Source organism: Eubalaena glacialis, chromosome 5 (genome assembly GCF_028564815.1).
Source record: "Eubalaena glacialis isolate mEubGla1 chromosome 5, mEubGla1.1.hap2.+ XY, whole genome shotgun sequence".
Lineage (NCBI taxonomy): Eukaryota > Metazoa > Chordata > Mammalia > Artiodactyla > Balaenidae > Eubalaena > Eubalaena glacialis.
The window spans coordinates 129340827-129363423 of record NC_083720.1 but is presented as its reverse complement, the minus strand read 5'-3'; positions in this window follow the sequence as shown (position 1 = coordinate 129363423).

Here is a 22597-nt window from a genome sequence, read left to right as displayed (position 1 = left end):
GGCTCTCCCACCTCAGAGGCACAGGCTTGACCCACGGCCGGAGCACCAAGACCCTGTCAGCCACAAGGCTGGGGGTGAGAGCAAGAGGTAGCTTTGGTACATCTCAAAGACCACCAATGAGATTCACTGACCATTTTCTCTCCAGAAGTGAAGAAAACAAAATTCAGTCTTCGGCTAGTCAGCCACTTTGGTAGCCAGCCTCCAAGATGGCCCTAATTATCCCCTAATTATCTCCCAGGCTTCATGTACCTGTGTGGCTCCTCGCCCTTGAAAAGGGCTGACTGTTTAACCAATAAGAAATTGCAGAAATGACAAAGTGCAGCTTCCAAAGTTATAAAAGACATTGCAGCTTCTGCTTTGGTTTCTGCTAGATCACTCATCCTGGGGTATGCCAGCTGCCATGTCATGAGGACACTCAAGCAGCCCTAAGGAGAGATCCAAGTGGCAAGGAACTGAGGCCTCTTACCTACAGCCACGTGAGTGAGTCATCTCAGAAGTCAAAAGATTTAATTTTATTTATTTTTGGTTGCATTGGGTCTTCGTTGCTGCACAAGGTTTCTCTAGTTGTGTCAAGCAGGGGTTACTCATCGTTGTGGTGCACGGGCTTCCCCTTGCGGTGGTTTCTCTTGTTGTGGAGTATGGGCTCTAGGTGCATGGGCTTCAGTAGTTGTGTCATGCAGGCTCAATAGTTGTTGCTTGCAGGCTCTAGAGCACAGGCTCAGTAGTTGTGGCACACAGGCTTAGTTGCTCTGTGGCATGTGGGATCTTCCCAGACCAGGGATTGGACCCCTGTTCCCTGCATTGGCAGGCAAATTCTTACCCACTGTGCCACCAGGGAAGTCCAGTGTGCTCTTTTTTAAACCTAGTCTGTTTTCATTATTTTCTATATTAACGATTCTGTATTAAAGAAAAAAATAATACTCATTTCTACCCCTCCTCTTTGAGGATTATATATGAAGAAGTATGTCTCATTTATTAACCTCAAATTTTCACCTTACTTTTAAGAAGTAATCACAATGTCAAGTATTTAATACCTTTCACTTCCACCCTGAAAAGCATGGATACTAAAGTGCTAATAAAATTACCTTCCCTAGTCTATCTTTTTTACTTTTTGTTATGTATAAAAAACAACTAAAACATGCATGGTTTGTAAGGAAATGACAAATTTCAGAAAATTCAGAATCTGAACACACTCTATACATAGCTTCTAGATAAAGACACAGAAAATTACCAGATACTCAGAGGCCCCCTGGTCCCATTCTAGTGACTCCCCTTAAGGTTTAATATTGTTCTGGTATCTAACAAAAAGATCACTTTACCTGTATTTTGTATTTTATATAAATGTTATGGCACAGTAAAATCACTTTTGGATTGGGCTTTTTTATTTTATGTTGTTTGTGAATATGCCTATATGGTTGCCTGTTGTTGTGATCATGCATTGCCACTGTTGCATAGGATTCCATAGTGTAAATATTTAACTATTAATTAATTTATTCCAATGTGTATTACAATATGAGTGATTTTCAGTTTGTGTCTATTGAGAACAGCACTGGTATATAAATTCTAGAACTTGAGCTTTGGTGGTGTGTGTATAAATTATTTTTCAGTATACATGTAGTAGTAAAATTTTCGAGTTGTAGCTTTCTTGTGTTTATCTTTTTAGATATTTCTAAATATTTTCAAAACTTTTGTATGATTTTTCATCCTCAGCAGCAGTGAATGAGATTCAAGGATTATACACATTCTTGTCAAACTTGATAATACCTGTCATTTTCATTTGAACTTTCTGGTTGGTGAGTGATAATTCCAGGTATCACGTTTTTGCATTTAATTGACTACTAAGAAGCCAAGCATCTTTTGATATGTTTACTTAACATTCTGTACTCTCTTTTTTGAAATATCTTTTGGTATATTTTCCCCATTTGCTATTCCATTATCTTCTTATTGAAGACTTCTTTTTTTTTTTTTTAACATCTGAAGACTTCTTATTTAGGAGTTTTTAATATATGCTTGATATGAGTTCTTCTCTCTTTCTGTCTCTCCTCTTTCTTTAGATGAGCGTCAGTTTTTAATGTTAATAACATCTAATTTGTCATTTTCCTCTTTATTTATTTATTTAGTCTTATTTCTTTTTATTTATGTAGTCTTCTTATCTGTAGCAGAACACATTATTTATTCTAAACCACAAATATGTTTTCGTTTCTTCAATAAATGTAATTATTAAGCTTTAAATTTAAGTTAACGTTCTAAACTAAATATGTTGTATCATAGTGAGTATTAATTTTTCTATGACAGCTGAAAGGTTACATTTATTCAGAAAATGTTGTATCAGTTTTCTTTTCATTTGCTCCTACTTCTCATTGATTCACAGTGGTAAACATCACTTCATCCATGGATCTGACTTTTCTCTGATTTCTCATGGTCATTCTCACTAATTCGTCTTGCCTTCTGAAATCTTTAGCAATCCCATTATTCCACAGAAGCAAAAACCTTCCTTGGGCCTTTTTCCTCAGAAGATTGATTATTCCCACATTTTAAATGGGAGATTGCAATAAGTTAGGAGAAAATGCCAGAAGGGCCCCTCTTTTTTTTTTTCACATCTTGTATCAGCCTCTGCTTGCACTCTCTGTTCAAAGATTTTTGTACAACACATTGATGAAAGATGTCAGTTGTTTCTCTCCTTGGGGCAAAAGACAGATTAATTACCTGACAAATAAAATAAAGAGAGTGTCTTGCTCTGTTCAAATGTTGGACAGGATTGCGTGCATCCTAATTTAAATGTTTCAGGTGACTGAAGCTTAAGATTCCTAAGCTTTAATCCATACTTGCACCATGCACAGCACCCAACAGGACTGCTTTACATAACCCCATGAGACTTTTGTGTGCCAGTGGAACAGATAAAAATATAAAACTATTGCTGTCTTTTTGTGTCATAAAAATGATTTTTTGTCTCATTTATTTTTTTCTAAAATCCAAAAACGGGTCAGGCTAAAATATTGGAATTTCAAATATGGTAAAATCTAAGACCCTTCAAATTTCTTTCCAGTTTTGTTGATGATGGGATGCCGTCAGAGATATGACTTCATTAAACACAATAGGTAAGATTCCTTCGTGGGCCTGATTGGGGAATACGAAAATAATCCCCAGAAAAATCTGGACATTTTCTAGTTCTCTAGTATTGGTTAAGATGGTAGAAAGGGCCCTTCATTGTCCTATATGTGAATGCAGATCAATTGTGAGAGGTGGGGATAAAACAAGCAGCCTAAATGTCCTTTATGTTTGTTGTACTACTAGTAGAAAGAGGAAGGGTCAACATGTCACCATGGTTGATATAGCAAATAAGCTGCCTGAAACTACACAGCAATGTACCTGCTTGTATTTTCTGTGCAGTTATCCTCTCTTTTGGTGTGCCCTGATACCTCCCTCAACTTATGTACCAACTCCAGCAGCATTAAGCAGAAATCCAAAGAAATCTATTCTTTGGAATTATGAGGAAGGGAAGAGTCGAAAATTTTATAGCATGCTCTATACAAGGATACACGTCACCATCCTTATCTATGTCATGCCATGCATGGAGGGTCAGTAGGTTCAGGGGCTTCTGGAAGCACCAAGTTCTGTGGGGATAATCACAGCTGCATTCATGGGCAGTAAAAGAGAAGGGCCTTATCTTGGTCACTTTCTCAATGCTAGTAGCTACAAAAAGAAGAGGACAGCAGACATCTTAGGGAGAAGAGCCAACATTAAATGAAATGTCCTAATTACTCTAGGCAACCTCTCATGATAGCCTCCCATAGCTCCTCAAATCCCTACATACTTGCACAAGGGATAGTGTAATATTACTGGAGTGTCTGACTGCAGATTAACATTATTTTTGTTGAAAAAATAAAAATAGGTTCAAGTGATAGGGTTTGAAAAGGGTTCACAGTGCGAGGGAGACTGTTGTAACAATGTGGACAGAACCCTTTGGATGGATTCATCATTTTTTTTTTTTTTGCTGCTTCAGAATCTGTAATAGAGATTGGTGTGTTCCATGATGGATTCCCGCTTCTTATAAGTGTTAGATGGAATACCCCATTAGGAAGAAGTACACGTAAGGAAGATTAGTGAGTCAAACTCCTCTGCCCTCTGTCAGCAGTGGGTGCAAAGGGATTTAGACCAAGTGCTTTCATCCTTTGATGTGCAAAGTTTTCACTATATGAATGATGTTTTGTTTGTTTGCAGGTCAGGAACCTTGGTCTCAATATCCCTGTTTAAAAAGTGTTATCACATGTCTGCCAGAAAGAATTGCTGATGATACTGGAAAAACTTGAGAGTTATCCTTAACAATTAAGGGTTTTGTAGCAACATGGATGGACCTAGAGATTGTTATACTGAGTGAAGAAAGTCAGACACAGAAAGACAGATATCATATGATATTGCTTATATGAGGAATCTAAAAAAGAAAAAAAAAAGGTACAAATGAACTTATATACACAACAGAAATAGAGTCATGGATATAGAAAACAAACTTATGGTTACCAGGGGATAAGTCGGGAAGGGATAAATTGGGAGACTGGGACTGACATATACACACTACTATATATAAAATAGGTAAGTATTGATAAGGACCTGCTTTATAGCACAGGGAACTCTACTCAATGGTCTGTACTGACGTTTATGGGAAAAGAATCTTAAAAAAAAAACAAGGGTTTTGGGATTATATAATAAATATAAATGTGCAAACCTTTAACATGAAAGGAAAAATCAGTTAACTCTGTGGTCCCTGTTATGGTGTAAACATTTTGTACCTCTAATTTAAAAATTTTGAAACCCAGCTCCCATGTTGATGGTATTAGGAGGTGGGGCTTTTGGGAGGTGATGAGGTCATGAGGCCAGAGACCTCAAACATGGGATTAGTGACCTAATAAATGTAGCACACAGAAGAGCTTATGCCCATTCCATGATTTCATTGCCGAGCGAGAAGACCCACATCATGAACCAGAAATTTATCCCTCACCAGACACTAAGTCAGCTGGCAACTTGTTCTTTTTTTAAAAAAATTTAAAAATTAATTAATTAATTAATTAATTTTTTGGCTGCGTTGGGTCTTTGTTGCGGTGCGCGGGCTTCTCATTGGTTGGCTTCTCTTGTTGCGGAGCACAGGCTCTAGGCGTGCGGGTTTCAGTAGTTGTGGCACACGGGCTCAGTAGTTGTGTCCTGTGGGCTCTAGAGCACAGGCTCAGTATTTGTGTTGCACGGGCTTAGTTGTTCCATAGCATGTGAGATCTTCCCGGACCAGGACTCAAACCCGTGTCCCCTTTATTGGTAGGCAGATTCTTAACCCCTGCGCCACCAGGGAAGCCCCTGGTAACTTGTTCTTGAACTTTTCAGCCTCAGCAATTATGAGAAAACAAAAATATTCTGTTGTTTATAAAATACCAAGTCTCTTGTATTTTGCTTTAGCAGTCAAAGAGCTGGCTGAAGAGAAATATCTGTGAGCTTGAAGACATATCAAGAGAAACCTTTAAATCTCAAAAGAAAAGAGAAAATGGGCAGGAAAGGAATCAACAGAACAGAGTAATCAATAATTGTGGAACAACGAAAAATGCTGTGACCTATACGTAACGGGTATAGCAGGAGGAGAATAAAGATAATGAAAAACAGAAAATATTTTTTAAAAATGACTGAGAATCTTCCCAAATGAATGTCTGACACTAAATCCACAATATCCAAACTTAGAGGAACATATGAATAGTAAAGAAAACTGACCAATATCTCTCAGGAACATCAATGCAAAAATCCTCAACAAAATATTACCAAATCGAATCCAACAATATTTTGAGAGAATTTTATATCATGAATGAGAGGGAATAATCCCAGGTATGCAAGGCTGGTTCAACATTCTAAAATCAAATAATTATATCCATCATATCAACACCCTAAAGACAATCATTAGCATATCAATAGATTCAGAAGACCTTTGAAAAATCTAACACCCATTCTTCATAAAAACTCTCAGTTAAAGAAATAGACTGGCGCTTTCTCAAGTTGATAACAAAGATCTACAGGAAACTTTTATCTTACATCATGATTAATGGTCAAAAACATGAAGCTTTTCCACTAAGTTCAGGTAAAAGCAAGGATGTCCCCTTTCATGACTCCTTTTCCATATTTTACTCCAAGTCCTTGCTAATGCAATAAGGCACAAAAATAAATAAAACAAATACACATTGGGTAGAAAAAAATGAAAGCAGCCTAAATAAAATATGGACCAATATACTTTATGGACACCTCACCAAAGAAAGTAGACACTATGCATATAAGTATACAGAAGAATAATCCAGATTACATGCTGCCATGAAAAAGCAAATTAAAAATACAATTACATACCACTATGTATCACTTAGAATGGGTAAAATGTGAACAATGACAAGAACAAATTCTGTAGGGGATGTGGAACAATAGGAAATGTCATTTGTTATTGGTGGAAATGAAAAATAATACAGCTACTTTGGTAGTCTGATTGACACTTGCTATAATATTGAACATTCCCTTACTGTACAATCTGGCAAGTGTTCTCATGGATATTTACTGAAAGTAGTTTAAAACATACTTCCAGTCGAAAACCTGCATATGGATATTTATAGCACCTAATTCAATATTGCCAAAATGTGAATGAAACTAAGGTGTCCTCCAATAGGTGAATGAAATGATATAGTATTAATATATTCTGGGAATGGGATAATATTGAGCACTAAAAACGTAAGCTATCAAGCCATAAAAATATATGGGAATTCTTTTTTTTCTTTTGAAATATAGGTGATTTTCTTTATTTTGTAATTTAAATTTTATTGGAGTATAGTTGATTTACAATGTTGTGTTCATTTCAGCTGCACAGCAAGTGATTCAGTTACACATATGCATATATTCATTCTTTTTCAGATTCTTTTCTGATAAGGGTATTCCCAGAATATTGAGTAGAGTTCCCTGTACTATACAGTAGGTCCTTGTTACTTATCTATGTTATATATAGTAGTATTCATATGTTTACCCCAAGTTCCTGATTTATCCCTACCCCCCGCCTTTCGCCTTTGGTAACCATAAGTTTGTTTTCCAAGTCTGTGAGTCTGCCTCTGTTTTGTAAGTTAGTTCATTTGTATCAATTTTTAGGTTCCACCTAGAAGTGATATCATACAATATTTGTCTTACTCTGTCTGACTTACTTCACTTAGTACAATCATCTCTAGGTCCATCCATGTTACTGCAATTGGCATTATTTTCTTCTATTTTATGGCTGAGTCATATTCCATTATATATATATGTACCACATATTCTTTACCTATATTCATATGTTGATGGACATTTTGGTTCTTCCATGTCTTCGCTATTGTAAAGAGTGTTGCAGTGAACATTGGGGAAAATGTGTCTTTTCGATTTATGCTTTCCTCCAGATATGCACACAGGAGTGAACTTGCTGGATCATCTGGTAGCTCTATTTTATTTCATTTCATTTCAATTTCATTTTTTTTGGAGTATAGTTGATATACAACGTTGTGTTACTTTCTGCTTCACAGTAGAGTGAAGGAGTTATACATATATCCAATCCTTTTTGGATTCCTTTCCCGTACAGGTCATTACAGAGTATTGAGTAGAGTTCCCTGGGCTATACAGTAGGCCCTTATTTGTTATCTCTTTTATATATAGTGGTGTGTATATGTCAATCCCAATTTCCAATTTATCCCTCCCACCTCCCCTTACTCTGGTAACCTCCATTCTGTGCTCCATAGTGGCTGTTACCAATTGGCATTGCCACCAATAGCGTAGTATTGGTGACACAGTGGTTAAGAATCTGCCTGCCAGTGCAGGGGACACAGGTTCGAGCCCTGGCCCGGGAAGATCCCACATGCCACAGAGCAACTAAGCCCGTGCGCCACAAATACTGAGTCTGCGCTCTAGAGCCCACGAGCCACAACTACTGAGCTCATGTGTCACAACTACTGAAGCCTGTGTGCCTAGAGCCTGTGCTCCACAACAAGAGAAGCCATCACAAAGAGAAGGCTGCGTACCCCAACGATGAGTAGCCCCCGCTTGCTGCAACGAGAGAAAAGCTGCGTGCAGCAACCAAGACCCAGCACAGATTTAAAAAAATAATAATAAGTAGTAGGTATCTGTTTTTCCCACACCATCTGAAGCATTTCGTGTTTGTAGACATTGTGATGATGGCTATTCTGAGTGGTTCCAGGTGATACTTCTTTGTACATCTGATTTGCATCTGTCTAACATAAAGCAATGGTGAGCATCTTCATATGTGCTTTTTTTTTTTGAACAGTGTGAGTAAAATTTACCCCTTGAAAATGGTTATTGAAAGTTTGCCTTGTTTTGAAGTCTATTTCGATTACCTACCCTAAGACATTTTTTGAGGGCCGTTGTCATTTACAGCTCCCCAGGCATTGTGAATATGAAGTGCCTGTAAGGTCCAGTTTTTAGAGTTGTTGTTATGGGAAACAGAAGGCGGCAGGGTTTCTACTGTCCCTGCCTGGTTACTGACAAAACCTTAGATGTAGGGAAAGTCCTGTTCCTGGGTTTTAAGTTGCCTGGGTTTTAATTGAGTAGAATGTGCCTGACCAAACATGTAAGGGCTTCTGTCCCATTCCTTCTTCCCCCTTACCCTTCACCCCCAGAAGAAATACAAACCCCTGCAAAATCACCTGTTGAGGGTGCTGTCTTGCAGAGTGGGATGACCCTAATGAAGAAGTCTGGAGGTCGGAACCCAAACACCAGGTTATGTTGAGACCAGATGATTTTCCAAGTGTCATCCAGCCCAGAGAGTCCACCATCCTTTGGGTGTCAGAGGGTTGATTTAGTAGTATGAGGGCACACTTAGATCTGGAGATTGTGATCCCATGCAGAGGGGACCAGGTACTACAGGTTCAAGGGGGGCGAATTAGCTGGCATATCCTCCCGATGTCCTCAGGCCCACAATCGTCCAGCCTTGGGACCAAATTGGGTCTGTGTCCAGGGATGTGACACTAGCACGTTCTCCGTGACTAAATGAATTTAGTGGTCAGTTTTCTTTTCTGTAATTTAATTTTAAATTTATAATGGAGTATAGTTGATTTACCATGCTGTGTTCGTTTTTGATGTACACCAACATGATTCATTTATACAGAGATGACTATATATTCGTTTTAGAATTATTTTCCCATTGAGGTTACTAAAGGGTGTTGAGAAGAGTTCCAAGTGCTCTACAGCAAGTCCATGTTGATTACAAGTTTTCTCTCGGTAAATATGTATATACTAACTCCAACCTCATGATTTATGCCTCCAACACACCTTTCCGGTTTGGTAACCATAAGTTTGTGTTCTAAGTCTGGGACTCTGTTTCTGTGTTGTAGGATAGTAGCTTTGTATCAATTTTTAGATTCCACCAATAAGTAATATCCTATGATATTTATCATTGTCTGATTTATGACACTTAGTATGAATGTATCTAGGTCCTTCCAAGTGGCTGCAAATGGCCTTATTTCATTCATTTCATGGCTGAGTAATATTCCATTGTACATATGCACCATAATTTCTTTATCCATTCTTCCTTCCAAGGACTTTTATGTAGCTTCCAAGTAGAGGCTCTTGTAAACAGGGCTGCATAAAGGTTGGAGTGCCTGGGTCCTGTCAATTTATATTTTTTCCAAGATACAGGCCCAGGAGTGGAAGCGCCATATGCTCTGAAGCTCTGTTTTTTAGATTTTTAAGGAATCACCATCCACTTCTCCAGAGTGGCCGTTAGCAATTTACATTCCCACCATCAGCTTGTCAGCGTTCCCTTTTCTCCACGCCCTGTCTTGCATTTCAGGTTTTACACTTTGCGAGGTTGGCCATTCTGACTGGTGCGAAGTGATAGCTCTTTGTTGTATTGATTTGCATTGCCCGCCTGTTTTGTTGGCCAAAAAGGGAGTGAGGGTTTTTCTTGAATATATTAAGGAATAACGCATACGGTCTGTTTGGCCAACTGCATCATTGGCGATGTTCAGCAGCTTTGCGTGTGCTTTAATGGCGAGTGCAAACTACCTCTTGAAATCCCTTTCTTGCAATTCTGCCTTGCTTACAAGTCCTTTACGAACACTTGGCTGAAGAAATGACTCCATTAGAGGTGTCAATTACAACCCTGCATGTCTGTGAATTGCAGTGCCCCTGAGCACCAGTTTTCAACTTGTTGTTTAGGGAAGCAGCCACAAAGGGGCAGGATTTCTACACTGTAGATTGCTTTGGGTAGTATAGTCATTTTCACAGTGTTGATTCTTCCAATCCAAGAACATGGTATATCTCTCCATCTATTTGTATCATCTTTAATTTCTTTCATCAGTGTCTTATAATTTTCTGCATACAGGTCTTTTGTCTCCTCAGGTAGGTTTATTCCTAGATATTTTATTCTTTTTGTTACAATGTTAAATGGGAGTGTTTTCTTAATTTCACTTTCAGATTTTTCATCATTAGTGTATAGGAATGCAAGAGATTTCTGTGCATTAATTTTGTGTCCTGCTACTTTACCAAATTCATTGATTAGCTCTAGTAGTTTTCTGGTAGCATCTTTAGGATTCTCTATATGGTAGCATGTCATCTGCAAACAGTGACAGCTTTACTTCTTTTCCGATTTGGATTCCTTTTATTTCATTTTCTTCTCTGATTGCTGTGGCTAACCCTTCCAAAACTATGTTGAATAATAGTGGTGAGAGTGGGCAACCTTGTCTTGTTCCTGATCTTAGTGGAAATGGTTTCAGTTTTTCACCATTGAGGACGATGTTGGCTGTGGGTTTGTCCTATATGGCCTTTATTATGTTGAGGTAAGTTCCCTCTATGTCTACTTTCTGGAAGATTTTATCATAAATGGGTGTTGAATTTTGTCAAAAGTTTCCTCTGCATCTATTGAGATGATCATATGGTTTTTCTCCTTTGATTTGTTAATATGGTGTATCACATTGATTGATTTGCGTATATTGAAGAATCCTTGCATGCCTGGGATAAACCCCACTTGATCATGGTGTATGATCCTTTCAATGTGCTGTTGGATTCTGTTTGCTAGTATTTTGTTGAGGATTTTTGCATCTATGTTCATCAGTGATTTTGGCCTGTAGTTTTCTTTCTTTGTGACATCTTTGTCTGGTTTTGGTATCAGGGTGATGGTGGCCTCATAGAATGAGTTTGGGAGTGTTCCTCCCTCTGCTATGTTTTGGAAGAGTTTGAGAAGGATCGTTGTTAGCTCTTCTCTAAATGTTTGATAGAATTCCCCTGTGAAGCCATCTGGTCCTGGGCTTTTGTTTGTTGGAAGATTTTTAATCACAGTTTCAATTTCAGTGCTTGTGATTGGTCTGTTCATATTTTCTATATCTTCCTGGTTCAGTCTCGGAAGGTTGTGCATTTCTAAGAATTTGTCCATTTCTTCCAGGTTGTCCATTTTATTGGCATATAGCTGCTTGTAGTAATCTCTCATGATCCTCTGTATTTCTGCAGTGTCAGTTGTTACTTCTCCTTTTTCATTTCTAATTCTATTGATTTGATTCTTCTCCCTTTTTTTCTTGATGAGTCTGGCTAATGGTTTATCAATTTTGTTTATTTTCTCAAAGAACCAGCTTTTAGTTTTATTGATCTTTGCTATCGTTTCCTTCATTTCTTTTTCATTTATTTCTGATCTCATCTTTATGATTTCTTTCCTTCTGCTAACTTTGGGCGTTTTTTTGTTCTTCTTTCTCTAATTGCTTTAGGTGTAAGTTTAGGTTGTTTATTTGAGATGTTTCTTGTTCCTTAAGGTAGGATTGTATTGCTATAAACTTCCCCCTTAGAACTGCATTTGCTGCATCCCGTAGGTTTTGGGTCGTCGTGTTTTCATTGTCATTTGTTTCTAGGTATTTTTTGATTTCCTCTTTGATTTCTTCAGTGATCTCTTGGTTATTAAGTAGTGTATTGTTTAGCATCCTGTAGTACTACTTTTAAATTCATTAATATCTCCTTTCACTCTATTTCTTTTAGTTTCTTTAGGTTTATTGTTGTCCTAATGTCTCGAGTTGAATGTTTTTAATATACTTACATTCAGTCATTCCCATTTATTAGCGTTAGTTTTTTTGTTTGTTTATTTGTGTTTTGGCTGCACCGAGCAGCTTGTGGGATCTTAGGTCCCGAACCAGGGATTGCACCTGGACCCTAGGCAGAGAAAGCATGTAGTTCTAACCACTGGACCACGAGGGAATTCCCAAGCATAAGTTTTTAAGGTGGGATTTATACCTGGAATGTATGATGGTTCAATAAAAGAAAATCAATCAATGTAATATACTGCATTAACAAAATTAAGGACAAAAGTCACACTATCATTTCAATCAATGCAGAAGAAGCATTTAATGAAATTCAACACCCCTTCATGATAAAAACACTCAACAAACAAGGAATTCAAGGAAACTACCTCAACATAATAGAAGCCATATGTGAAAAGCCCACAGTTAACATCGTATTCAACAAGAGAAAGATTGAAAGCTTTTCCTCTAAGATCAGGAACAAGACAAAGATGCCCATTCTCACTACTTCTATTCAACATAGTCCTGGAAATTCTAACCAGAGCAATCAGACAAGAAAAGGGGAAAAAAGGCATACAAATTGGAAAAGATTAAGGGGAAGAATATAATTTAAATGATGTATTTGCAGATGACATGATCTTATATGTAAAAAGCCATAAAGATTACACACACACACACACAAAATTCCCTTTAGAACTAATAAACAAATTCAGCAAAGTTGAAGATTCAAAATCAACACTTAAAAATCCATTGCATTCTGATACATTAACAACGACCAATTCAAAAAGGAAATTAAGGAAAAAAATCCCACTTACTATAGTGTCAAAAAGGATAAAATGCTTAGGAAAAAACTTAACCAAGGAGGTGAAAAACTTATACATTGAAAGCTACAAAACAATGCTAAGAGAAATTGAAGAAGAAATGAATAAATGGAAAGACATCCCACACTCATAGATTGAAAGACAATAATGTTAAACTGTCCATACTACCCAAAGAGATCAACAGATTCAGTGAAATCTCTAACAAAATTTCAATGACACTTCTTGCAGAAATAGAAAAAAAATTCTAAAATTCATAAGGAATCTCAAGGGACCCTGAATAACCAGAACAATCTTAAAAAACAAAAACAGAAACAAACAAAAAACAAAGCAGGAAGCCTCACACTCCCTGATTTCAAAACATACTACAAAGCAACAGTAATTAAGATAATGTAATACTGGCATGAAGATAGACATATAGACCAATAGAACAGAATAGGGAGTCCAGTAATAAACCCTTGCATATATGGTCAAATGATTTTCAATAGAGATGCAGAGACTATACAATGGGGAAAGGACAGTCTTTTCAACAAATGGTGTTGGGAAAACTGGATATCCATACACAAAAGAATAAAGTTACCTTACACTTTATATAAAATTAACTCAAATTTGATTAGAGACCTGAATGTAAGACCTGAAACTATTAAACTCCTAGAAGAAAACACAGGGGAAAAACTTGAGGACATTGGATTGGGCAGTGATTTCTTGGTTATGACACCTAAAACACAGGCAACAAAATTAAAGATAAATGGGACTCCATCAAATTTTAGAACTCCATGTCAAAAGAAACCACATAGTGAAAAGGAATCCTATGGAATGGGAGAAAATATTTGCAAATCATGTATTTGATAAGGGATTAATATCTAGAATACATAAGGAACTTCTGTAACTCAGTGACAGAAAACAAACCAATTTTGAAATGAGCAAAGGACTTGAATAGACATTTCTCCAAATAAGATATACAAATGGCAAATAAGCACATGAAAAAATGTTCAACATCACTAATCATTATAGAAATGCAATCTTTTGATTGCATGATCACAATGAGATATCACTTCACCCCCATCAGGATGGCCACTATCAGAAGAACAGAAAATAAGTTTTGGTAAGATATGGAGAAGTTGGAATGCTTACGCTTTGTTTGTGGGAATGTAAAATGTTATGGCCATTATGGAAAACAGTATAGGAATTCCTCAAAAAATGAAAAATAGAATTAACATATGATTCACTAATTCCACTTCTGGGCATATATCCAAAAGAAATGAAAGCAGGATTTCACACCCATGTGCACACAGCGTATGTGCACACACATGTTCATCACAGCATTATTCAAAATAGCCCAGAGGTGGAAGCAATCCAAATATCGAACAGATGAATGATAAAATGTAGTATATATGTACAATGGAATATTATGCAGCCTAAAAAAGAAAGAAATTTTGTCACATGCTATAACTTGCATGAACTTTGAGGACACTATGCTAAGTGAAGTAACCAGTCACAAAAGGACAATACTGTAGTATCTAAAGTAGTCAAAATAATAGAAAGTAGAAAGATGGTTACCAGCGACTGGTGGGAAAGAGGAAGGGAAATTTATGTTTAATGAGTATAGAGTTTCAGTGTTGCATGATGAATACGTTCCAGAGATCTGTTCCCCAACAATGTGAATATACTTAGCACTGCTGAACTCTACACTTAAAAACAGTTGAGATGGTAAATTCAGTGTTATGTGTTTATCATAATAAAGAAAACCTAAATTGGAAAACATATGACTTGAACAGCACAGGTAACAAGCTTCATAAAATGAGTGTTCCCTCATTTTTAGTTCTCTACAAAGAGTCTGTGTAAAATTATTTATTTGCTTTTGATATGTCTCACAGATATGCCCATAAAACGTTTGGTCCTAGATTCTAAAATACTAAATCAAGTTACTTAGAATTATAAAATTCTTTGGAGTATTAAATATTTTTGAGTTATTTTTGGGTAATTTTAATTTTTATAACAGTCACTACACATAAACTTTCAAATGTATTGACACAAAGTGGTTTATAATATCCATTTGTTTACAATTTAATGTCTCCATTATTCATTTCTATATTGTCTTCTCTCTCTCCCTCTTAAAATTTTCTTCCTGTTTAAAACACTATTTTATTAGTCTTTTCAAAGAGTCAGTTTTTGCCTTGAGCCTCTTTACTGTATGTTTGTTTTACTTTTACTGCTGATTTTATCTTTATTATTTCCCTCTTTCAACTTTGAATTTATTCTGCTGTTCTTTTTTTTTAACTTGTTGAATTAAATGCACAGCTCAATAATGCTAGTCTTTCTTCTTTTTCTAACATAAGCAATGGGCTAGAAATTTTCCTCTAAATTGCTTTAGCTATATTTCACAAGTTTTTATACATATTGTTTCATTAAATTTACTTCTAAATATTTTCTCATTTTTGTTTTCTTCTGCAACCCATAAGTTGTTTTGATGAGACTTTTCAAAAAAATTCCCAAACATATGTTTTTAAAACTTGTTATTTTTTAAATGATTTATAATATAATTGAATTGTGGTCAAATAACATGATATGTAAAAATGACCAATCCTTTGATTTTCTTTGTGGGTAGCTTTGAGGCTTAGCATATGGTCAATTTCATGAATGTTCCATATGACTTGAAAATAAAGTGAATTTTAAAATTGTTGGACACACAGGTATAGATATATATCCATTAAACCAAGCTTGTTAACTGTGCTGTCTAAATCTGATATATCCCATCTAATTTTTCTCTTTGTGCTTGATTTACCAATTAAAATTTTCCAGCTATTATGCTAGATGATGTAGTTCTGTGGTCTTTGTAATTTTGTCCACTTTGTTTCATGTATTTTGAAATGATGTGTAAATATAGTTTAGAATTTCATAATTAAGTCATAACCAACTTTATCTCCAACACTGCTTTCACGGTTCTAGGTTGTAAGCCTTTCCTCCTGTTCTACAAGTTTATTTTCTATTTTTATTGTTATCAGAGAAGATGCTTTATTATTTCCACTTTTGAAATTATTTTCCTTTGTGATTTCATATATACTTTTATGAAAATTCTTTATGCAGTGGAAAACTGCCTTCAACCTATAGAACTGGATATAAATCAATGATATCTGTCTTGTTAATTATAGCATTTACATCTCCCATAGATTTATCCTTTGTCCACTTGAACTGTCATGCGTTGTGAAGCATGAATTAAAGTCTCCTTATATAATGCATTTCTTATTATTTCATGTAATTCTCAAAGCTTTTTCTCAATGAATTTGAATATTATGCAATTTGGTGCATAGGTATTCATAACTATCAGATGTTCACTAAGGATTGCATTCTTGAACACTACAACATGACTTTCTTTTCCTTCCTTCATTGTAATGTGTTGAACCTTCCCCAATGTTAAAATTGTGACTTCTGTCTTCTTTTTCTTTTATTATTAGCCTGATATGCCTTTCTCTATTCTTTTATTTTCAACATTGCTGAGCAAATTTACTTAAATACAGCATACATTCAGGTTTTGAGTTTTTTAAAATCTGAGTGATTTTAGACTATATCTGCTGATAGGACAGAGAGATATGGTCTTGTGTGGTTATTGTGTTTTATGTTAGCATTGTTTTTATTGCTTTTTTCAATGTTTCACTAAAGGACCTCTGATTTCCATACTTTGATAACTGTCAATTCTGATAATTTAGAAAGTTTGAATATTTATAATCTTATCTAATCTAATCATACTTAGAATCCTTAAAGCAGAACCTAAAACAAATACTTATACATTACTCCTTTTTGGGGAGCAGGCAATGTCAAAAAGGAAGAGTGAGAAACAAAGAAAATGAGACAAGAAATGAAGGACTGTCAATATGAGAAAGTATTATCAAGTTAGCTGCTGCTTGGTTTCAAACCAGTTGATTGCTCAACCGTAAGGGGTAGGATAAATGGGATAACATTCACATTTTACAAATGAGGACCGTGAGACTTACAAAGATTGAATAACTTGCCCAGAGTCACACAACTATCACATGGCAGTGGGGAGATTTAAGCCAACTCTTTCCACTAACTGTATTATCTCTTGACTCTGTCACTAGTTCTCTTCTTCCTGTTTAAGTGCCTACTATATGTGCCTGGCAAGAAGCTAGGAAACCAGAAATAAACATCTCTATGCTAACTGAGATCAAAGTTTAATGAGCACTGTAGGACACTGCTGTCATTAATTCTAACCCCTACCATTTTTTTTACTTATTTATTCATTTTTTACAACAGTTGTCTGTAGTGTTCTTGGTGCTCTATGGACAATTCTTTCCTTCTATCTATATCATCTTAGTGACCCTTTCCATCTACAAAGTGAAATAATACATTACTTTACCTTGTGATTGTAATTGGTGGATTTCATAATTGTTCATTCACCTCTAAAATATTCCTTAAAGGAGTCTTCAGAATTGCTTCCTTTTTTCCTTTTTGCTTTTCCAATTCCAAGTACTTTCAAATGCTCCAAGGTGGAAACACTCTGATCTCTGGAGAATCAGTCTGAAGAATGTCCTTTCCCTTAAATATGAGCTTGCTTTATAAAGACCATGGGTTTTTAAAGAAAATAAATGAGAGAGCAGCCAAGATGGAGGAGTAAAAAGACTCTAAGTTCACCTCCTCTTATGAGCATACCAAAATCACAACTATCTGCAGAACAATCATTGATGAAAAAGACTGGAACCTACCAGAAAAGATATTCTACAACTAAAGACATAAAGAAGTAACCACAAGATGGGTAGGAGGGGCAGTCTTGCAATATAATCAAATCCCGTACCCCCCAGGTGGGTGACCCACAAACTGGAGAATAATTATACTGGAGAGTTTCTCCCACAGGAGTGAGAGTTTTGAGCCCCACATCAGGCTCCCCAGCCTGGGGGTCCAGCACTGGGAAGACTGAGCATTTGGCTTAGAAGGCCAGCAGGGCTTAATTTCAAGAGCCCCACAGGACTGGGAGAAATAGAGACTTCACTCTTAAAGGGCACACACAAAATCTCACACACACCGGGACCCAGGGCAAAAACAGTAATTTGAGAGGAGCCTGGGCCAGACCTCCCTGCTGGTTTTGGAGAGTCTCCTGGAGAGGTGGGGTGGCTGCAGCTCACGCTGGGGACACAGACAGTGGTGGTGGACATATTAGGGAATATTCAGCCTGGTGAACACTGTTGCTGTTGGTGGCTAACATCTTGGGTCATTAGCACCAACACCTAGACCCACCCAACAGCCTATAGATTCCAGTGCTGAGATGCCTCAGGCAAAACAACAAACTAGGTGGGGACACAGACCCACCTATCAGCAAATAGGCTGCCTAAAGAATAAAGAGCCCACAGTCTCCTCTGGACTCACCCCTAGACACTGCCCAGCCCACCAGAGGGCCAAGACACAGCTCCACCCAACAGTGGACAGGCACCAGCCCCTCCCACCAGGAAGCCTGCATAAGCCTCTAGACCAGCTTCACCCAAAGGGAGCAGGCACCAGAAGCAAGAAAACTACAATCTTGCAATGCAGGCGAGAACCTACCCTGGAACCAGCTGGGACTTGGCCCTGCCCACTAGCAGGCCAACAAAACCTTCAGGACACCCCAGATGCCATACCCAACTGTGTCAAGAACTAACTCCCCCACCCCCTCAATGATCTGAAACAAGCTCTGGGATCCCTGGGCCCTGCAGCCAGATTCCAGGAACTCGCTCTGCCAGCCAGTAGACTGGCACTAACCCCAGGATCTGACTTCACCTGCCGTGTGTGAGCAATAGCCCCAGAGTCTTTGGGTCCCTGACTCCGCCCACCAGTGAGCCAGCACTAGCCTCAGGGTCCCTAGGATTCTGCAACAAGCCACCTTGTGACCAGTCCCTGCTAAACAACAGCATCTGCACAAGGTAGGGCCTGGTAACCAACAAGACTAAGGGCCAACCAAGCCTACCAAACCACACACATAGTCAGCCCTCCACAACAGAAGAACACATGCAGCCCTCTTAGGGGGAATCCCTAGAACATATAGCTTGGGTGATGAGAGGGGAGTCCACTGCAGGGATGCCTAGGATACCTCCTACAGAGGACTATTTTTCCAAGGTCAAGAAATGTAACTAACCTATCACATACATAAAAATACAAATAGCAACTAAAACAAAATAAGGCAACAATAAGGTACCATATGATCCAGCAATCCCACTCCTGGGCATATTTTCAGAAAAGATGAAAACTCTAATTCGAAAAGATACATGCACCCCAGTGTTTATTTCAGCACTATTTACAGTAGCCAAGATATGGAAGCAACTTAAATGTCCATTGACAAATGAACAGATAAAGATGTGGTAAATACACAATGGAATGTTCTTCATCCATAAAAAAGAATGAAATAATGCCATTTGCAGCAACATTGATGGACATAGAGATTATCATACTAAGTCAAATAAATCAGAAAGACAAATATCATGTGATATCACTTATATGCATAATCTAAAAAAATGATACAAATGAACTTATTTACAAACATAAACAGACTCACAGACACAAAAAACAAACATATGGTTACCAAAGGGCAAAGGTGGGGAGTGGGATAAATTAGGAATTTGGGCTTAACAGATACTAATCACCTATAATGGAAAATAATCTGAAAAAGAATATATATATACATATATTTCATATTTATATAGTACATATATAAATGAACCACTTTGTTGTACACCCAAAACATTGTAAATCAACTATACTTCAATAAAAATAAAATTTTTTTAAAAAAGAAAGAATGAAATAAGAGAAAATCCTATAACTTCTGCAGACATATCTCCTTTTGATGCATTTAAGTACTAAAAATTCCTTAACTTTACTATGTTCCAATACAAGTGACTTTACTATTACTTAAGATTTTAAATAAGGTTCCTCAAATAAATGAAAACAATGTTGAGAGAAAAGAACACATTAAAATAAGAAAAAAGATTACAATTATTTTAAAAAAATGTTAAATGCCTCAGAAATTAGTCACTTCCAATTGTAATCTTCACTTTCTTGTCATTTACAGCCCAAATTAAAAATGGACTTGGAGTGGATAGAATTGTATCCAACCAAAAGATACATTCAAGTCCTAGTATCTGGTAACTGTGGATGTGAACTTATTTGAAAATAGTCTTTGCAGATATAATCAAGTTAAAATGAAGTCACATTGGATAATGGTGAACCCTAATCCAATCATTGGTATCCTTAAAAGGACACAGATACAAGCACAAAATACAGAGGGTAGAAGTACATGTGACAACTAAGCAAAGATTGGAGTCATGCAATTGCAAGCCAAGGAACTCCAGGGAATGATGGCAACCACCAAAAGCTAGAAGAGGCTAGGAAGAAATATTCCCTAGCCTTCTGAGGGAGCATGATCCTACCAACACACTGATTCCAGACTTTTAGTCTCCAGAACTGTAAGAGAGTAAAAAAAACAAGCAATACTGGAGAGGGCGTGGAGAAAAGGGAACTCTGCTACACTGATGGTGGGAATGTAAATTGCTAACAGCCACCCTGGAGAACAGTATGGAGTTTCCTTTAAAATCTAAAAACTCGTCCTACAGAGGATACGGCAATTCCACTCGTGGGCATATATCTTGGGAAAACAACAGATCGACAAGACACAGGCACCCCAACGTACAGTGCAGCCCCGTTTGCAAGAGCCTCAACTTGGAAGCAACCTAAATGTCCTTGGAAGGAAAAAATGGATAAAGAAGATGTGGAACATATGTACAATGGAATATTACTCTGCCATGAAAAGAAGGAAATAAGGCCATTTGCAGCAACTCTGATGGACCTAGATATGATCATACTAAGTGACATAAGTCAGACAGAGAAAGAGAAATATCATATCACTTATAGGTGGAATCTAAAAATTGATACAAATAACTAACAAAACAGAAACAGACTCACAGATGTAGAAAACAGCTACCAAAGGGGAAAGGTGAGGGGCGGGGGGAAGCATAAACCAGGATGTTTGAATTAGCATACAAACACTTACAGATAGAGAATATGTCATCAGTAAGGACCTACTGTGCAGCACATAGAACTAGACTCAATACACTGTAATAACCAAACAAGAATATATGACTGGTAAGAATCTGAAAAAGAATGTATAGATGTCTCTGTGTAAGTGAATCAAGTTGCTGTATACCAGAAAGAAACACAACATTGAAAATCAGCTATGCTCCATTATAAAAAAAATGTTAAATTACAAAAAAAAAACCCAAAACAAAACAGAGAGAGAAATTGTTACTAAATACATTCAGGGGCGGTAACCCAACCTGGTGTCACATCATCTGGATCCAGAGCTGGCTTGGGTCACAAGGCTGGACTGTCATGGGGCTGAGGGAGCTGGTGAGGATGTGCCAGCAGCAATCGCAGCCCCGTTGGAGTTGTACTGCCTGATCCCCACTCCATGGGCCCAAAATCTCCAGGTGCAGGGGAGCTGACCTACAGCTAAAACATGCTGGGACACCCAAAGGATGATGGAACCTCTGGGCAGGAAGATGTTTGAAAAGTCACCTCATCTCCACATCTCCTGGTGGTGGGGTTCCCCCCTCCAGCCCCTTTCCTTAGAGTCTCCCCACCTGGGGAAGTCAGCACACTCAACAGCCGGTTTTGCCCGCCTTGGAATTTTTCGGGGGATGAAGGGGAAGGGGGTCAAAGAATGAGACACAAGCCCTAGGGTGTTTGGACAGGCACATGCCACTCTAATTTCCAATCAGGAAGAGGACTTTCCCAAAGGCTCAGGTTGCCCCAGTAGCCAGAGTGGGGTTTGAAACAATCCTGCTGCCTTGGGGTCCTTCCCGAAACAACAACTTGAAAACCAGTGGTCAGGGACACTGAAATTCACAAGGCCTGCAGGGTTGTAAATGACACCAGTCCTCGAAAAATGTCTTGGGGTAAGTAATCGAAAAGGATTTGAAAACAAGGCAGAACTGCAGGAACCGGATTTCAAGAGGTAGATTTGACTCACACGGTTTTAAAAAGAAAAAGCACATGAAAAGCTGCTCAGCATCACCAATGATCGGCGTGGCTAAAAGTGTGTTCGGGGTTTTCCATAAAATACGCACTTTTAGAGTCGCTGGTGGGTCGACTCTAAGAAAAAGGCTGGAGGTGTGAACCCCAACACAAGCAGATGTGGAGACCAGGTGACTTTTTAAATCTCTTCCAGCCCAGAGGGTTCACCATCTTTTGGGTGTCTGCGCCATGTTTGAGCTGTAAGGGGCTTGCCTGGACCTGGAGGTTTTGGATCCATGCAGTGGGTCAGGCAGTACAGTTCCAGGGGCGCCTCATTTGCTGGCACTACCTCCCCAGCTCTCTCAGCCCCATGACAGTGCAGCCTTGGGACCCAAGCCACCTCTGGCTCCAGGGATGTGACAACAGGTTGGATCACTGTGCCTGAAGCAATTTAGAAACCATTTGTCACTCTCTCCCTTTTTTCTTTTTGTAATTTAATTTTAATTGTATAATGGATTATAGCTGACTTACAATGTTGTGTTCCTCTTTTGAGCACAGCAACTGCAATCACTTATACAAAGACGTCTATATCTTCTTTTTCGGATTCTTACATATTCTTATATATTATTTTTCGGTTATTAGAATCTGTGGAGTCGAGTTCTCTGTGCTATACAGTAGGTCCTCATTGATTATCTATTTTCTCTACATAAGAGTATGTATGCTAATTTAAACCTCCTAATTTATGCC